This window comes from Notamacropus eugenii, chromosome 1, assembly GCF_028372415.1.
Source record: "Notamacropus eugenii isolate mMacEug1 chromosome 1, mMacEug1.pri_v2, whole genome shotgun sequence".
In the NCBI taxonomy this organism is placed as follows: domain Eukaryota; kingdom Metazoa; phylum Chordata; class Mammalia; order Diprotodontia; family Macropodidae; genus Notamacropus; species Notamacropus eugenii.
In genome coordinates this window covers 699,174,943-699,193,280 of record NC_092872.1, presented here as the reverse complement: position 1 = coordinate 699,193,280, position 18,338 = coordinate 699,174,943, and the positions used below count along the sequence as shown (strand labels likewise).

Below are 18,338 nucleotides of genomic sequence, written 5' to 3'. Positions count from 1 at the left end.
TTTTCTCAAGTAATTTGATTTTCCTGTTTGCAAATCAGCCAGGGTCTACCAGGAGAGACCCAAGTTGAAACAAAAAGCTTCAAACCAGATGGACCTGCATTTTTCCAATCGGCTATCTATAGACACATCTATATAGAGATATATCTATATAGATATATCTATCTATCTGTAGACACATCTATATAGATATGTAGATAGATATATCGATAGATATATCGATAGATAGATAGATAGATAGATAGATAGATAGATAGATAGATAGATAGATAGGTAGGTAGGTAGGTAGGTAGGTAGGTAGGTAGGTAGGTAGGTAGGTAGGTAGGTAGGTAGGTGGGGTAGGTAGGTAGATAGGTAGATAGGTAGATAGATAGATAGATAGATAGATAGATAGATAGATAGATAGATAGATAGACAGATGATAGATAGATATATCTATAGATAGATAGATAGGTAGGTAGGTAGATAGATAGATAGATAGATAGATAGATAGATAGATAGATAGATAGATAGATAGGGAGGTAGGGAGGTAGCCATAGATAGATCGATCCAGGTTCTTGAGAAGGAGCAAGAGCATAGCCCCGGAAGGCAGAAGCTCTGGGTTCCAATGTCAATCCTTCCACTAGCTAGCTTTGCGATGTTGAGCCAGTGATTTCTCTTTGGGTTTCAGGCTACTCATATAAAAAAAGGAGAGGACTGGACCTTGAGGGTCTGCTAAATACTGTTCTTTCTGAAATTACTTTCATTTTCTCTAGTATGCATTCAGTTATTTATATGTTGTCTTCCCCACTGGAATATCCTTTAATAATCCGTTGTTCAGTCATTTTTCAGTCATGCCCAACTCTTCATGACCCCACTTGGGGTCTTCTCCGCAAAGATACTAGAGTGGCTTGCCATTTTCTTCTCTATCTCCTTTTACACATGAGGCAAACAGGGTTAGGTGATTTAAATGCTCAGTGTCACACAGCTGCTAAGTATCTGAGATTAGATTTGAACTCAAGATAAGTCTTTCTGACTCTAGGTCCGATTCTCTATCCACTTCACCACCTACCTGCCCTTTTTCTTAATAATAGCTAGCACTTATCTCACTTAATCCTCACAACAACACTGGGTGATAGGAGCGATTATTAACCCCATTTTGTAGATGAGGAAACTGAGACAGAGGTTAAATAACTTGCCCAGGGTCACATAGTTAGTAAAGTCAGGTTTTCCTGCCACCCAGTCCAGGACTCAATCTCTTGTGCCCCCTAGCTACCTTCAGAGCAGGACACATTTGGAGGGGTTTTGTTTCTGTTTTTGAGGGGGGAGTTGCTTTTCCTTGAATCCCTAATGATTTGCACAGTCCATGACACATATTAAACACTTAATAAATATCCGTTTACTGACTTCCAGTTTCAAGTTTCCATGATTAGAGAGGATCTCTGTTGAGCAGATTGGCCACACTATGCAGCTGGTAAGGAGCATCTCCATAAAGCCTTCTCTGACTACCACAGGCCCCAGTGATCTCCCTTGCCTCTAAACTCCTACAACACTGATTATCTGTTCCATGTCCTGATTTTTCTTTCCTAGGAACAGGGTTCCTCTAAACCCTTCTCTTCTACAGAAATGGAAAGCTTAACTCCTGAGGCAAGTTGTTATTCTTAGAGGTTTAAAAAGCCCTGTAGGACCCATGTTTCCTCAAATACCTACTCCCTGTGGTTTAACTGAACTCAGACCCAGAGAGATTCCCTAAGGGTTTACAGGTGTGAAAAATACCAATAACAAAAGCTCATTATAACATATTGGGGCATCTAGGTCTCACAGTGGACCGGGAGTGGAGAAGACCTGAGTTCAAAACCTGCCCCAGGCCCTTATTAGCTCCGTGACCCGGGGCAAGTCACTTAATCTGTTTTCTCATTTATCAAAATGGATACAGAACAACACTCACCTCCCAGGGTTGTTGGTGAAGATCAGACGAGATCATATTTGTCAAGTGCCTTGCAAACTTTAAAGAGCTATACAAAGGCTAGTTAATAATAATATATTTCAAAGCCCATCACTGCATTTCAGAGGAAACATTTTGTAAAATGGTAACTAGATTTTTTCCCCAAAAAACTTCCCATTTTGGTATTATTTCCAGATTTCCCAAACCGTACTGCTTCACGTAATATTTTCATGGATTTGGGGTCTGGTAGGAGCTCCTTGGATCAAAAATTATAAAGCAATTCAGAACCACCTTCTCAGGGAAAGAGAGACAGAGAGAGAGAGAGACTGGGGGGAGGGGGCATAGTAAACTTGGGGGGATGGGAAAAAATACTGTGCTTAAAGTTGAAATCCTTAGCTTAGGTCTATTCTCTGCTATTTACTAGCTACGTGAAAGTGGCTCAGACTCAGATTCAGCTTCTTCATTTGTAAAACAGAGATAATGCTATCTGTATTGCCCACCTCCACATGTCTCGAAGGACATAATATGCCTAAAGTGTCTTGTGACCATGAAGGGTCAATACAATGTTAACAATAGCAGCCATGATAAATAACACCAATGGGAAGATGCACTAAGAGTATAAATAGATGCATTTTACCAGTGATGACTGGTCCCCAATCCCCTCCAAACGATTTCTGCATTCATTTCACATATGTTTTTATTTGCTATACATATGAGGAGACTAAGTTCCCTGAGGGCAGGACATTTTTTGTGTGAGACTTGCACAGTACCTAGCACACAGTAGGAGCTTAATAAATAATAATAATTTAATTGATAAATCATTTATTAATAATTTATTTAATATTAATTTTATTATTTTAATTAAATTAATATTATTTAATAAATCCTTTCTGAATTCATTGGCTGAACGCAAGGAGGCAACCCAGTCAGACAGCAAGAAGGAAGGACACAAGATGGCAAGGCCAAGGGCTAGGAAACATTAAAAGAATGTAAAGGCTTCAGTTCACACTGATTGCTGTGCAGGAAATTTTACTGCATACAGCATAAGAATGTATGGGGAAAACTTACATCAATGAGTACAATATAGGACAATGCCTGGCACACAGTAAGTGCTTCATGAATGTCCATGAAAATGGGTTGAAGAGAAAATAATTATGCAGAGAACCAGACTGTAAATATCCAGAGATCATCCAATCAGATCTAGAGCAGAAAGGGACCTCATCAGTTGTCTAGTACAACTCCTTTTTACGGATGGTAAAACCGAGGTCCAAAGAAATGAAATTATTTTTTCAAGTCACACAAGTCACGTCAGAGCCAGGATTTGCACTTGGGTCCTCTGACTCTACTCTGAGAATCTGCCTCCTGTCTAGTCATACTGATCATGGAGAGGAAAATGGCAAAGGCGGGCTGGGCTGTTGGGAGTTCTGTTGGTTCATTTCCATTGAGGATTTCTAAAGAAAGGACAGAACAGATCAAGTGCTTCTGTTTGTTTGTGCACCAGGGACCCAATTAACCCAGGCGGAGCAGAATAAACCCTTTCCAAAGTATCTGAAGGCAAACACTCATTCATGTGGGTGAGGCGCCCGGGAGGTAACAGGATGACATGTACAGAGCCTGGTGTCTCTCTTCTGATGTTTAACCCTCAGTCTGTGGGGAGGGGCAAGCCTCAGAGAGGGAAATAAACCCAGATGCTGTTTATTTCTACCCAGAACCACCAGGTTCTCAGAAAGGTCACTTAGCGCCTGGAGGAAAAAATGGCAAGATGATTAAACTGACAAATATTGTGAAACCTAAAAAAAGATATGTGCTGCAGAGAACAGTCTGTGCACGAGCTGATTGCGCTGTCCAGTGACCACCTCCTTTTTCTAGTCAAACCTTTTACTGGCCAGTGCTACACTACAAGTCTGAGAACCCTGGATGCTGGAGCTGAGAAGCAGGTAGAGAACCTCCAATATCAGAGCTGGAGGAGGGTGTGTTAGAACATACCAGCATGCCTGGGACCAGAGCATATAGACTGCACTCTAAGGGAACCAAGCTGACCTATGACCCTAATCCCCTTCTCCACCCTAGAGACTGAGGTGGTCCAAGAGGAGGAGGATCATGCCTTCAATCCATTGGGGAATTTTGGATACTTGTGATTATACCTTTTGAGGTAAATATTCCTTTGTAAAAGTTTTTTTAAAAATGCTAAAACATTTCTTCAAGGTTTTAAAAACGTTTTTGTCACAAGAGTCCGCTGAATAAAAACAAAAACGCCCTGCCCTGAGGGAGGTTACATTCTCCTCAGACAAACGTATAGCAAACAAAAATGTATATGAAATGAATACAACTCTATAATTTTAAAAGTGGGGAAACTGAGCCTCAGAGAGGCAGTACTGTCTTGCCTAAGGAAGCTTTTAGCAGAGCTAAGACCAGAATCTAAGATTTCTGCATCCTGGGCTAATGATCCATTCCACCAGCCTTGACATAATCACGCAAAATAGAAAAAGAGTCTCTTATCCCCTGCTATGCCACATCCTGAAAATTCTCTCCTCCTCCTTGGCTGCCCCCCCTCCCTAAAATGGGCCAGGAACACATAATTTCTTCAACATTGTTGCTCATCCTTGTCCCTAAGGGAGACATTAGCTCCCAAATAAGAAAAAGCAGCTTTCTTGGCCCTAATCTACACTGAGTCAGTCACACACACACTTTCTCCCAGTTAGTTTCTTCCCTCTCTCTTGCTCCCTTATATTTCATTAGACCAGGTCTTATTGATTCTCCCTTCCTAACTTCCCTCACATCAGATCTTCTCCACTTGCTGGGCTACCAGTCATGGTTCTGTTCTCTATCACATCTCACCATTACATTATTATACCATACAGAATTATTATATCATATATACTATATAGCTTCATTGATCTAGGCAACTTTCAGAGTGGAAAAATCTCTAGCAATGCAGGTCGGCATTTTCTCCCTTAGGGGCACAGGGGGGATTTGAACCAGGTCTTCCTGGTTCCGAAATCAGTAATGTCCCTATTATAACTGGCCTCTCTGCTTTCATTGTCTTTACCAGTGGAACCATCTGTCACACGGCTGCCAAAAGCATCTTCCTAAGGCACAGAGCTGGCATTGTTTTTCCCTGGCTCAAAATACTTTCAACAACTCCCTGGTCTAAGTCTCAGTGCCATTTAGAGCTATTAAACTTTTAAAGCTTTAAGCTGAAACCTTTAAGGTATTAAACCTTAAACCAGCACTGGCACTTTTGGGACACCCTGTATTGACCAAGACACAAACTCATTAGCCTAGAATTTAAGGCCCTCGACAGCCTTATTTTCTATTACTCCCCTTGCAATCTCTAACAATTCTGGTCAAAGTGGACAACGAACTGTTTCCTGAACTCTGCCCTCCATCTCCTACCTCTGAGACACCCAGTCCCAATGCCAGGAATGCACTCCCTTTGCATCTCTGCCTCCCAGAATGCTTATCTTCCTCCTTCCAGGCTAAGGTATTATGGCCTCTGCGAAGTCTTCTCTGGTCTCTCCAGTTGTCTGAGCTCCTTCTCCCTCTGCAATTTATCTCACACTTGGCCTATCTGTGGACACATGTTTAGGGCAAAACTCCTCCTTTCGTAGTAGCATGTAAGCTGTAACCCCAGTGCCTAGCCAATGGGAGATGCTTAGAAGTGTTTGTTGAGTATAGGACTGCCTGGATTCAAGTGAATTAAGTATTTATTAAGTATCTACTATGTGCTAAGCACCAGAGATAAAAATAAAAAATGAAACAGTCCCTGCTTACATTCTATTTGGGGGAACAATATACATCAATATGAAATCTATGTAAAATCATTTTTGGTGGGAGGGCACAGATCTGATAAAAAGCATGGTTTATTAAAAATAAACATTCCAGAAGGCACCATAGAAGGACTGGGAGAGACACTAGACATGTGGGGCTGAAGCGAATAGGTGGGCTGGTCAGGAAGGTCTTTGACTTAGCCAACCACTAACTGAAACACAAGGCTCCTGAGCACAGTCATAGGGCAAGAGATTGTCGTGAATTTCACAAAGCAAAGGTACGGTTGATTTGATTATCATTCCCTGGGAAAGCAATGGAAAAAGGTAAGGTAGGAGTAGGGATGTGTCAGCAGAGCAGAAGCCCAGTCTCTGGTTCTGCTTGACTGTTAAGTGGGGTCCTGGGTCTAGGCATTTGAGGTATTTATTACAATAATGTCCCATCTTCTAAAGGCTATCTATCCTCTATACCACTGCCAGAACAATCTTTTAAAAACAATGTTTTAAGAAGTCACTTTCTTGTTCATGAATCTATGATGGTTCTGTATTACCTACTGGGTCAAATCCACACCACTCAACCTGACATTCAAGGCCTCTAGCCAAATACACCATCTTACTCTCTATTCTCCGGAATGGACCTTCTACTCTACCTAGACTTCTCTTCTAAGTGTCATTCTGAGTATGTCATACTAATGTTTTCACCAAAAACATTGTTTCCCTTCCTCTCTAGCTTTATGTAAACAATATGCTTTCTTAAATGCCCAAATCAAGACTTGCTTCTTTCAAGACTTGTCCAAGGAGTTTATGTAGATAGATGGATGGATAGATGGATGGATGGATGGGTGGGTGGATGGATGGATGGATAGATGGATGGATGGATGGATGGATGGATGGATGGATGGATGGATGGATGGATAGATGGATGGATGGATAGATAGATGGATGGATGGATGGATGGATGGATGAATAGATGGATAGATAGATGATAGATGGATGGATAGATAGATAGACAGATAGGGATAGAGACATAGATTTATATTTTCATACATACTGCTGTAAGCTGGTAATCCATTAAGAGCAAATTTAACAGACTGACCACGTTGAGGATGCAATGATTCTCTGTGGATGTCAAAAGAGCCAGAGAAAGACCTCAAATAAATTGACTTGTATCTCTATAAAGGATTCATGGAAACATATGGACAAGAATCAGACAGAATCAGAAGGCAAGGACAGATGAGTGGAAAATCTTCACTGATGGAGGCAGTACCTACATTGACATCGATTCATGATTTCACTTAAGGACATAATAACCAAAAAAAAGCAAAAATTTTAAAATATGATCATTGTACTTATGGGCTCCAATAGCCATATTGAGTTTAAAAGTAAACATATCATCTCTTTAAACAAATACCTGGGAACAAGGAGTGAGCATAGGCTCATTTATACTTATGTAAAAAGCAGCCAAAACAAATATATATACTTAAATAGCTTTAGAAAGCTTGCTTTAAGTGTATTGATTGCTGTCTTTACATCTCTTCTTTCCCTATGGGATTCTAACTTATGGCTTGAAATTGAAGCCAATTTTCCGGCTTAACCTCAAATATTTTAACTGAAAACCTCTCCCTGTTGGTCTGTTCTTTATTTGAGAGAGAGGAACAGCTCTTTTTAAGAGTGGTCTGATTATGAATATTCGTTATAAAGAGTTCTTATTTTTCTTTTATAATGGAGGAAATGGGGAGAGAGATAAAATAGATTTTTTGCTAATTGAAAAAAATTAAGTGTTGTCTGAGAGGATTCAAGAGAGGATGAGTAAGATATTGGCAGCAGGAAACTCACAGGCCTAGAATACACATGTATGGAAGATATCCAGTTGGATGTTTCTAAACCATTCCTTCATTAATTTTTCTTCAGTCCTTCTAGGATTCATTGTTTCATCAGCCTTGGTGCCCTCTCCTTCTTCACAAACTGAAACCTCTTTCCATCTTGGCGGTGGTTTTTCGAGGTATTATGGCTGCAAAGTTCATTACCCTGTAGATAGATATTCTAAAGATGAGCTTCTTCACCCTTGGTTCTCAGGCAACAAGACTGACTTTTACTGGAAATCTTTTTGACTTGACCCACCAGGCCCTACCAGAACAGGCAGTCCATTAACTTGGTCTGAGTGGCCAAGGTCATTACCTCCAAGCCACAGTGAGGTATCACAGGGTTTCAGCAGAGGTTGCTCAAGCATTAAGTGCATAAACTTGAAACTCTATAAAATGACCATAGAAAGTGAGACTGACTTCTATTAATAACAGTAAAACCTAAAGACTCTCAATTACTCCAAGTATCCTCATCAAAAACCATTTTTTCTTCTCTTGGATATGACTTACTACTGAGAAAGTTATCAATCCACAGGAAGTCAGATAATAATGGTCTTAGGCTGCAAGGATGGGAACCTGCAGCCTTGAGACCACATGTAGCCCTCTAAATCCTCAAGTGTGGTAGTCATGGCTCCAAATAACATAAATTAGTAGAAAGAGCTGATTTCAGCCAGCAAAAGCCTGGCCTCTAACATAGTAACTATGTGACCCTGGGGCAAATTTGTTAACTTTGAAGTACCCCAGGGAACTCTAAGATCATGAATTGCAGAGCATGTGAGCACATACACTGAATCAGAAGGGAGTATCCCAGTGGGAATTCCCTCCATAGATGCCTTTCATCCCTGCTATGGAGTATCAACAAAGAAACAAAACAAAACAATGCAAGTTTATTATTGTGCTTCACGGTTACTGAGCTAATACTCCAGAAGTTATTGTCCAACTAAACTTTTCATGCTCAGAATGGTCTATGTTTTCATTCATTTGCAAACTAAAAGTCATACGGACTATCTGTGCCCAGTCTGTGGTAGAGCATTCCGAGCTCGTATTGGTCTGATCAGCCACAGTCGGACACACTGAAACTTCACTTTATCATGGTGATATCATTTTGGTCCTCTTAGAAAACGAAGTACAACAACCAATATGGTACCCTAGCCAATCACTCAGTTCTAACCATAAAACATTGCTTTACAGATAGAGAATAGAGAGTACATCTGTGATTTCATTGTGGTCAGAAGCTCCTGGTGAGGAAATTCCCTGTACCAACGCAGGGTCAGTGCCCTTTCTGACACATACTGTATAGTCTTGGAGTTGCCTGGGGCACTAAGAAATTAAATAATTTGCCTAAGGTCAGACAATCTGGTTGTTGCTCACTTTCAGGATAGCTGCCTACCACTTGACACCACCTCCTGAAACTGAGGTTAATCCATATTTTCTCATGGAGTATATAAACTATATTGTACATAACACATACCCCATTCCAACCACCCAAATATAGTTGGAGTGAGCTATATGGTAAAGACTTAGGCAAAAAATGCTCCTTCCTTTCTAGTGACTAGGCAAGTTTCCATGCATATAAGCATAGAAGGCCATGAAAGCATTCCCTAGCAGAAGCTAAATGAATTAAATTCAACAGAATTTCAGGACTTATGTTCTAGTCATACTGCAAAGACAAAAACATAAATATAACATTGTCTACATTCTCTTAGTGGAAAGGCCTGGATAACATTTAAAGCTAAAAGGGACCTTGGGGCTTATCTGGTCCAACACCCTTGTTTAAAGATGTCATAACTGAAGTCAAGACAGGTCCTAAAGTAAGTGACAGAGCCAGGATGCAAACACAGGCCCTCTAACACCAAACCCAGTGCTCTTTCTAAAACATAACGCTATTTGCTCATTTCTTTACATTTTCCCAAAGCAATCTACCCACAGCTCTCTCTTTCTCTTTTTCCCTTTCTCTCCTTCACTCCCCATTGTTTTCTATCTCAGATCAAATGTATTTATGTATATAAATTCTCAAATCAAGTGGATGTATATAAATTCTCAAATCAAATGTATTTATGTATATAAATTCCCAAATCAAATGCATTTATGGATATAAATTCTCAAATTAAATATATTTACGTATATAAATATCTCCACAGAACCTAAGTGTCTTGAGAGTGAGAATGCTGTGGGCTTTTTGGCTAAATGTATCCAGCACCTAGCACAGTACCTGGCACACAGTAGGTGCTTAAATGCTTACAGAATTAATCAATAGTCCCTACCCTCGGAAAGCTCAGAGTCTAGTTGGGGAAGTCAATAGATCAAAAGTCTTGCTTTGTTTTTCTCAGCTTTATGGTTCTTGTTCATCTCATCAGACAGAGTGGAAAAAGTACTACCAACACCACTGCCACAACTGAAATAAAAAAATCCAACCAACTGCCACCCATCTGAGTCTAAGTAATTATAATGATCAAATCTGATTCCCAAGAAGAAATGAGAATACACCTACCTCCTTTCTTTGAAGAAATGGGGGGCTTTGGATGGAGAAGATGTGTAGACTCTTAACTGTTGGACTTGACCAATGTATGTTGGTTGTTCAGTCAAACTATCTTCTTCCGCTTCTTTCCTTTTTCTGCTTTGTTATCGGAGATGGTATTCTGAGTAGGAAAACATAGATAGGGAAATGAAGATGATGTCAGAACAAAAAATAACAAAAGCTAAGAAAAAATGTTGAGTCATCAGTATAATTTTCATCCCTGAGTTTTCAAGATGGTGTCTTGCTCCTTAACATTCCACATGGTCTGGCCACCCTATCTCAGATGAATTGAAATTGTGTAGTAATTTCCAAGATTGACTATTGGGTATTCTCTGGCAACCAAATTAGTTTGTGGTTACCTTTATAGTGGCTTAAATTAGCTTTGTCGTTCAGACAACAAGCATTTATTAAGAATTTGCTGTATACCAGGCACAGGGGCAAAAAGCAGACCCTGTCCTCAAGGAGGTCACATTCAGATGAGGGAGACAATGTACAAAAAAGGAAAATGCACGTAGAAAATATATACAGTAAAAATGGAAGGTGTCTTTTTAAAACTTCATTTCCATTTGGCCAATAGGCCTGAGGGTAACAGGGATCTAAATTTTGACCTGCTTCCTCCAGAACATTCCTAGACTGCATGCCATCTTGGAGAGGGATGGGGTAGGGAGAGGGAGAAAATTTAAGACTTGCAGAAGTGATTGTTGAAAACTGAAAACAAATTAATTTAATTTTTTAAAAAAAGAAAAAGAACAAAGACCAAAAAAGTGTGTCTTCTGTGAATATAACTGTGCCCACAATGCCTCCTTTATAAATGTGCTTAGACTGGTTCACATTGGGTCCACTTTACTATCATTCTTGTCCAGAAATCCACTAACTGGCTCTTTGACCCTGCCTCTCCCTAGCCCCCAGTTGCCTTTCTCCTAAAAAGTTGGATTAGAGCAGGAGTAAATCTGAGATTCATGAACCTGTGTGGTTTTTTTTTATATTTTGATAACTACATTTCATAATTGGTTTCCTTTCTAATCTGACCAAAATCCTAATAAAAGCATCGTGCTGAGAAGGGCTCTTCACCAAACTATGAAAGGTGTCAATGGCACAAAAAATGACAAAGAACTCCTAATTCAGGTGCAGTTAGGTGGCACAGAGTGCTTCTGACCCTAAAGTCAAGGAGAACCTGAGTTCAAATTCAGTATCAGATACCTGCTAGCTGTGTGACCCTGGGCAAGTCATTTAACCCCAACTGCCAAAAACAATCAGTTGAACAAGCAAACAAAAAAACCCATTGATCTAAATGGTCCCTCTTGTGGCCCCTTTCTAGATCCTAAATTGAAAGCTGAACCCTAAATCTGTGATACTGTGTTTCCGTATGTTATAATTATTTAACCTTTTCCAAAAATCACCAACCCTACATTAAATCTGAAGAACATCTGTCCCCTCTGTAATTTACACCAAAAAAGCTACTTTCTTCTTCTAGCTAGATCCCATTCCCGCCTCCCCAAACTACCTGGTGGGTCTTCATATTTAAACATTTCCCTTGTATACCAACCAGGGCTGCTTGTCATGGGGACAAACAGCTTGCTATCCCTTAGTAGGGCATCACTAGATCATAATACACCTGGCCTGGGAGCCAGGAAGACTCGGATTCCAGATCTACTTCTGAAACATGTTGACTGGGTAACCATGGGCAAGTCACTTGTGCTGTCAATGCTCTTGGCATTTCTAAGATTATAAACTGTAGAGAAAGTGTGCACCTGAATCTTTAGAAGAGATAGTGAAAACTCATTTCCATAGAACTCTTCAATCTCTCATGGCGCTAGACTGATGAGGAGCTGATTCAGTTATCTAGATAGGGCTTCTGAATAGAATCTGCTGGCTGGAGGAAGGGAACAGTGAGAAGAGAAGTATAGGAAGGGCAAGGAGGCCGGTTCACTGTTTTATTTAGCTCATGGTGTAGCAAAATGTGCACTGAGAGTCATGAGCCTGGGGGTCCAGTCTCAATTATATCATTTACAAGCCACTTCCATTCTTAGGTTCTCAGTTTCTTCATCTGTAAAATGGAGATAATACATTTTCTCAAGTGCTTTCAAAATTGGGGTTATTATTTTGTTGCTATTATTACTTTCCCCCATTTCTCCTTTGTTCTGCCTTTAAATTTGGCTTCCTAGAACTCCCTGTTTTACCAGGGATGTGGCAGAAAAAAAAACGTTAAGTATTAAATGGAAATCTGGCCATTATTCTTAGTATTTGGACTGGAGGAATACCATCTCAGGTCTGGCACTGCTTTCATCTGTCTTACGTTCTTTACATCTTGGGGTCCCACCCCATCTCTGTTCTGCTGGCTTAACAATCAGTGGGGCTCATTTATTCTTGGCATTCTCCCTGCACCAGCATTAGCTTCTCAATGGGCTCATTTCATCTACCAAGTAATGATCCCTTGAAAGCCTTTCTATTCTCTTAAAAAATTTTTTTCCAGCTCATTGGCCATTTTAACCACTGTTGAGTCATTTCATGAGTCACTGCTGGCTGTGGTACAGGGCCCAACAGAGCTTCCTCAAACCGCACCTGCCTGGAGCAAGGCTATTGCCAAGGAATATGGACCTCTAGGCTCTATGCCCATCAATTCACCAATCAAGGATGTTCAAGTGGGTTTATTTATTGAAAAACAAAAGGGAATGGTCTTGTTTTTCTCTCCTCTACCCTATTTATCTTCCTCCTTCAAGTCATCTCTCTTCTCCAATGAGTCATAAAGTAACAGAAATCTAGAGCTAGACAGGACTTTAGCCTCGACCACTCATCCTGGTTTCTTTAGAAGTTGCAGAGTATTCTATGAATCAGTTCTCCAACCCCCTGGGGATTGAAACAGTTTGGCTTATATAAGGTCTTCCCATCCTGCTTTGTAAGTACCTGCCCTGACACTTCTATCTCTGAATCATTTCCTCCTTTGGAGGAATAAATTATTCCAAGGACCAGAAACATTAACCCCAAATGTGCTGCTTTTCACATATAAAGATGACACTACTTATCCACCTATAATTTATGGTAGTGGGTCTAGGTTGTTATGAACCACCTACATTCTCAAGGTGCCCACCTTGTAACCAGTGGGTGGCATTTGCAACAGGGCTGAGTGTCAGGGGACAGTAAACAAGCTCTGGGAACCTGGTACAGAGGGTGAACTCCAGGAGGAGCAAGAGCCTCAGAAAGGAAATATGGAAGAGAAGCAAAGACAAGCTCTGCCAACCTCTCTATTATGTCAAAGGTCTGGGGCACCTAGGTGGTGAAGTAGATAGAATGCTGGGCTTGAAATCAGAAAGACTCATCTTCATGAATGCAAATCCAGCCTCAGATGATTATCAACTGTGTGACCCTGAGCAAGACACTTGATTCTGTTTGCCTTAGTTTCCTCATCTGTAAAATGAGAATCAGCAAACCATTCCAGTATCTTTGCCAAGAAAATCCCAAGTGGGTCCCAAAAAGTTGGACTGAAATGATTGAACAGAAAGAGAATTAGCAAAACTTCCTGCCTGATGATATGGGAGGGGAAGTGACAAAAGCCAGAACTCAGATGCTATATCTTCAAAAGAGTTTCCCTGGGAAAGTTTAGCTTCTCAAAGTTGTTAAGCTCTTTCCTCCAATCAAAGCATGTAGCAATGTCACTTTTTATATAGAAGCGGTTAGTTATTTCCAAGGCATGAGAAAGATAGTGAGTCTTCTGCCATCCTCAGTGAAGTGCTCCCTTTGCAAGCATGGCCTAAGCTGAGGCCCAAAGAGAAGAACTGATTAACCTTAAATCATACCGCAGAACCCAGCTCAGGCACCCTACAATCTTAATCCTAAATCACTACATGGCCAAGGCTGAAGACCTTTCAGGATCTCCATTTCCAAAGGGGCCAGACTAGATAACCTCCAGGATTTGTAGACCACAGAGCTCTACTTCTTATGAACCAATGTGCAATTTATGCACATTATTAATGGTGGCATTTGGGCTTATCAAAACCTCCCATTGCGCCCCCACCAGATATTTGTAGGGGGCCATGCACCATGCTCCTCCCTCTCAGTCCTTTCCTATCACTTCTTCCACCACTAAGAGGATACCATTCATCACCCTATTCCTTCTACACCTCCCCCAAAAAGCCCACCTTCTTTCCTGATAGGGCAGAGCTGGGTTTGAGAGACCCCAGCATTTTTTTTTTTTTGCAATGGTTGCTGTCCCTTGCATTAGAACAATTACAGCCTTAAAAAAAATTCCCTTACTAGCCAGTTTCCCCACCCCATACTAGCTATTGCATAAATCTTCCTTTCTTTTATGCAACCTCAGCTAAGTCTCTTGACTTTCAAAATGCAGCATCTCCAAACACCTATGCACATTGCATTCTTCCAGTGAATAACCAGCAGCCCCTAATATTTTCCTCACAGACAACATGGGAAATAAGACATAGGAAGATCCTTGGAAATCTCATTCTCCTTCCTTCTACATGAAGGAACTGAAACCCAGAAAATTTAACTGAATTGCCCAAGGTCACTAAAGGTGACATACATCCTTTCCCTGTCTCAGCCCCAACCCCACATCTATGGTCTGTGACTTCTATGTAAAACTCAACTTGTTTTTATTCCCAAGATCATGAATTTGGAGTGAAAGGATCTTAGAAGCTTAACTAGTCCAGCCACCTTATTTTACAAATTAAGAACTGAGGTACAGAGTGGTATATAGTGTTATAGGCATATATATATATATATGTTTTATATGTATGTTATATATATATATGAGAGAGAGAGAGAGAGAGAGAGAGAGAGAGAGAGAGAGAGAGAGAGAGAGAGAGTGAGAGAGAGAATAGAGGTATAGGTATAGGGTGGTTAAGTGATGTGCCCAAGATCACATAGTTAATTCTCCCCAGGCAGCATTCAAACCCAGGTCATTTCAAGTCTAGTACAGCTTTCACTGTCTCTTGGTACTCCCCATGGAGAAAACTTCCTTAAGTGAAGGCAGCATGCTATAGTAGGAGCTGACTTTGATGTTCAAATAAATACACAGAGGTTTATGTCCCAACCCTGTCACTTACAACCTGTGGTAACCTGAGGAAGTCATTTCTTCTTTTTGGAGGTCGGTTTTCTCATTGAGAAAATGGAAGGGATAGCTAGCTGTCTTCTGGCTCCAATAATCTTTGATCTCAAATGAAAACTGGAAAAGGTAAGTAAGAAGGCAGCACCTTCAGTTTCACAACCATCCTATTTCTCTCTAGGGTGGAGGACAAGAAAAACTCAGATGAGTTGGGCCAGAATTAAAATGCTCTAGGTTGCGTCACTGCTTCAGAAAGTCACCTAGACTGACTATTTGGAAATCTGGTTCACTTAAGCAAAATGGACTTCTCCCAACTCCACTTCCTTCTGAGTTTCTGAAATACTCACAAACAAATCTAATCAGTAGCAGTGGAAAGCAGAAGGCTGCCTTGAAGTAAAAGGAAGACTGCTGTGCTCCGGGGTTAGTAAGTTGGCCAGTGACTCAGGGAGGAGGGGAGCTCTGCCAGCTGGGAACTTGTATTATTATTTTTTAAAGACCTAAGACTCATATAGTACAATCAGTCCCTAATTAGCCCTCCCACACACAGATTCTTCACAGAAGGCCTGCACCTCCCCCATCAAATTCTGTTCCACACCCTCTTAAGGGGATGCTCTTTAAAGACCTCCCCCCAAGGGTGCCCAGGATGTGTGAATCGAGCAGTTTGCCCCAACTCTAATCCCTACTACTCCCTTTACAAAGGCCCTAAAATGAATTTCCCTGGAGCCTGCCTTCCATGTAATCCATAAAAACCCTACCCATGAGGGAGGGTCTTCTAGGTGGCTGTCTTTAAGTATTTGGAGGGTTGTCAGAAGGACTCAGTGTTGCATTCAAGGATGGAAATCCATAGAGGTAGATTTAGGCTTTATGTCAGTATAAAATTCCTAACAAAGCTGTACAAATGTAAACTAGCCTGCCCAAGAAGGTGGTAAGTTCTCCCTCCTTTATCCAAGCAGAAGGTACAAGACTACTGGACAAGTATACTATAATACGGGTTGCTTTTATTTTATTTCATGCCTTTCTTCGTATTCCCTGCACTTAGCACACAATAAACGCTTAGTAAACCCTACAGATCAGAGCCACTTGGTTTTTCAATGAAAAATATCACAGGCAACATTTTTCCTGAGGCAAAGACTTAGCAACACAAAAAAGGACACTAGTTCTAATTTTCTCCAAAGGGGAGGCACATACTCAAAGGCTGTCAGCAGCCATCAAACTTTGAATGGATAGGAGGAAGGGAAGACAGGGAGATCAGAACAGGAACTGAATTTTAGCGTTAAAGAAAAATAAAATTTGATTTTTATTAAATGTTTCCCTTTATTGGGCTGAATTCGGATGTAGTGTGTATAGCTCCAGTCTCCTGAACCTTCAGCCCTGCTTGGTGGGAAGTTCAGCCGGCGTAGGTCCGCAGCATGATCTAGAACAGCTGTGGCCCTGCCAGCTGTTGGCCTGCGTAGGGAACACTGACTCACCACAGCGACAAGCTTCCACGTCAGTGACAACTCCTCCTTCACCTGGGCCAGGAAAGAGGCGGGATTCTGTACCTGGTCTTGGCGCCGAGCACCAAGCTAAAGGGGGCTCAAGGATGATGATTCCACAGCAAAATCTCGTCGGGCTCTTTCTTGGCCCCCCCCCCCCCCCCCCCAATTTTCCCCTCTAGAATCCTGCAAACTTCGAGAAGCAAACCCAAAGCAGGAGAGAAATAAACCGCTCTGCTCCCGCTCCCAAAGGCGTCTGTCTGCCTTGGAAGCTGCTAGAGCGCAACCGGTAACAGCTGTCCCGGGGCCCTGGAGGAAGGAGATGAAGTCCATCCCTCGCAAGCCCTCAACTCAACTGAGGCAGGGCGGGGATTTGGGAGTAAAGCAGCCCGGCCCGGAGGAAACTTGAAAAGGGAAAAAAAAGGAAAAGACCCCCAGTGGCACTGGATGGAGCTTTGTAGACGGATTTCTTGCTGTGGGGGAACATAGAGCACCACAGGGCACAAGCCCATGATACCCCATTGCCCAGGCATTCTGCCCTTTTTCCTTGGTAGACCTGATGTCCCTTACCTCCTAACTCTCCCCTCATCCTAGACAGTCTGTGGGGAGGGGAGGGATCCTTTGCCATTTCTAATTCCCGCGTGGACCCAGGTTTTGCAGACACCCCCCTTATTCCCACAAACCCCTACAACCTTCTCCCTCAAAAACCCCCAGATCCTCCGGCTTCCTACAGCTTCTTGTGACCCCACAGAGCTCCCTGATCGCGCAGAGTTCCTACGGGGCCACATCATTTCTGATCGTCGTTCCCCTCAGGAACTACTGTAGCCCCCTCCCGCCATCCCAGCAGGACACCTAATGCCCCTCCACAACCCTCCAGAGACCTGTAAACCCTCCTGCTGCCTACGAAGCCCTAGGGCACCCCCAACTCCAAATGATTTCTCCCTACTCTAAGCCCAAACCCTGAAACCTGCTCCCCCATCTTCATGCATCCCGCATGAGACACCCCCCCCCCCCCCCCCCCCCCACCAACCTACGGCTGTCCGCAGCTGGACAGGTCCCTATTCCCGTCCCCCTCTGCACTGCGCTGCGCTGGCTCCAAGCCGAGGGAGCCGGGCAAAGCAGGTCATCTCCCCGTCTCGGGCCGCGGCGTCGGCGGCGAGCCAGTCTTACCGCGGCGGGCTGGCCCGGCAGGCTGCCTCTACTTCCCACGGCCGCTACAGTAGCAGCAGCCAGCTTCTGCCAATGCGCACCGCCCGCAAGCCCAGCTGTCAGTCCGCGGAGCCTTTCCGTACTGCGCAAGCGCCAAGGCTGAACCCCTTTTCGCAGGAAGCCAGCCTATGCAGGAAAGAAGGGGTGGGGAGGGAAGAGGGATGGTGGAGTAGTAAATGGTCTGGCATCACGTGATTGGGGGAGGTGCCAAGATTCGGAGGCTGGGCCTCACCTGCTGATGTGAACTCCCTGGGTCAAAGCTCCTTCTCTGGGTTATCGTTACTAACATTTTATACAAATGGATGCTATTTCTGCAACTCCTTTCACATCTGCCCTCTCTTTTCTGCTACCACCATAGCATAGTTTCTAATAAACATCGCTTAGATCACTACAGTGATCTGTACCCAGGGAAGAGTACCCAAGGGCACTGGCCTTGAAGTCTGGGACACGTGGTTCAAATTCTGCTAAAGGCATTTTCTAGCTGTGTGACCCTGGTCAAATGACTTCATCTCTTTTCCATTCAGATTCCT

At 42.4% G+C, this 18,338-nt stretch overlaps 1 protein-coding gene across 4 annotated transcripts in view; it reads right to left on the bottom strand.

The window, feature by feature from the left end:
• KIAA0513 (KIAA0513 ortholog) overlaps positions 1–17,992 on the bottom strand; it is a 67,937-nt gene extending 49,945 nt beyond the window's left edge. For 2 of the 4 annotated variants that reach the window (XM_072636224.1, XM_072636228.1), the window contains exons 1-2: positions 17,770–17,992; positions 10,042–10,189 (exon numbers count right to left, since the gene is read on the bottom strand). The gene's annotated coding sequence lies outside the window, so the exon portion shown is untranslated. The other 2 variants (XM_072636225.1, XM_072636226.1) reach the window with 2 other exon arrangements.
• Positions 17,993–18,338: the final 346 nt, after the last annotated feature.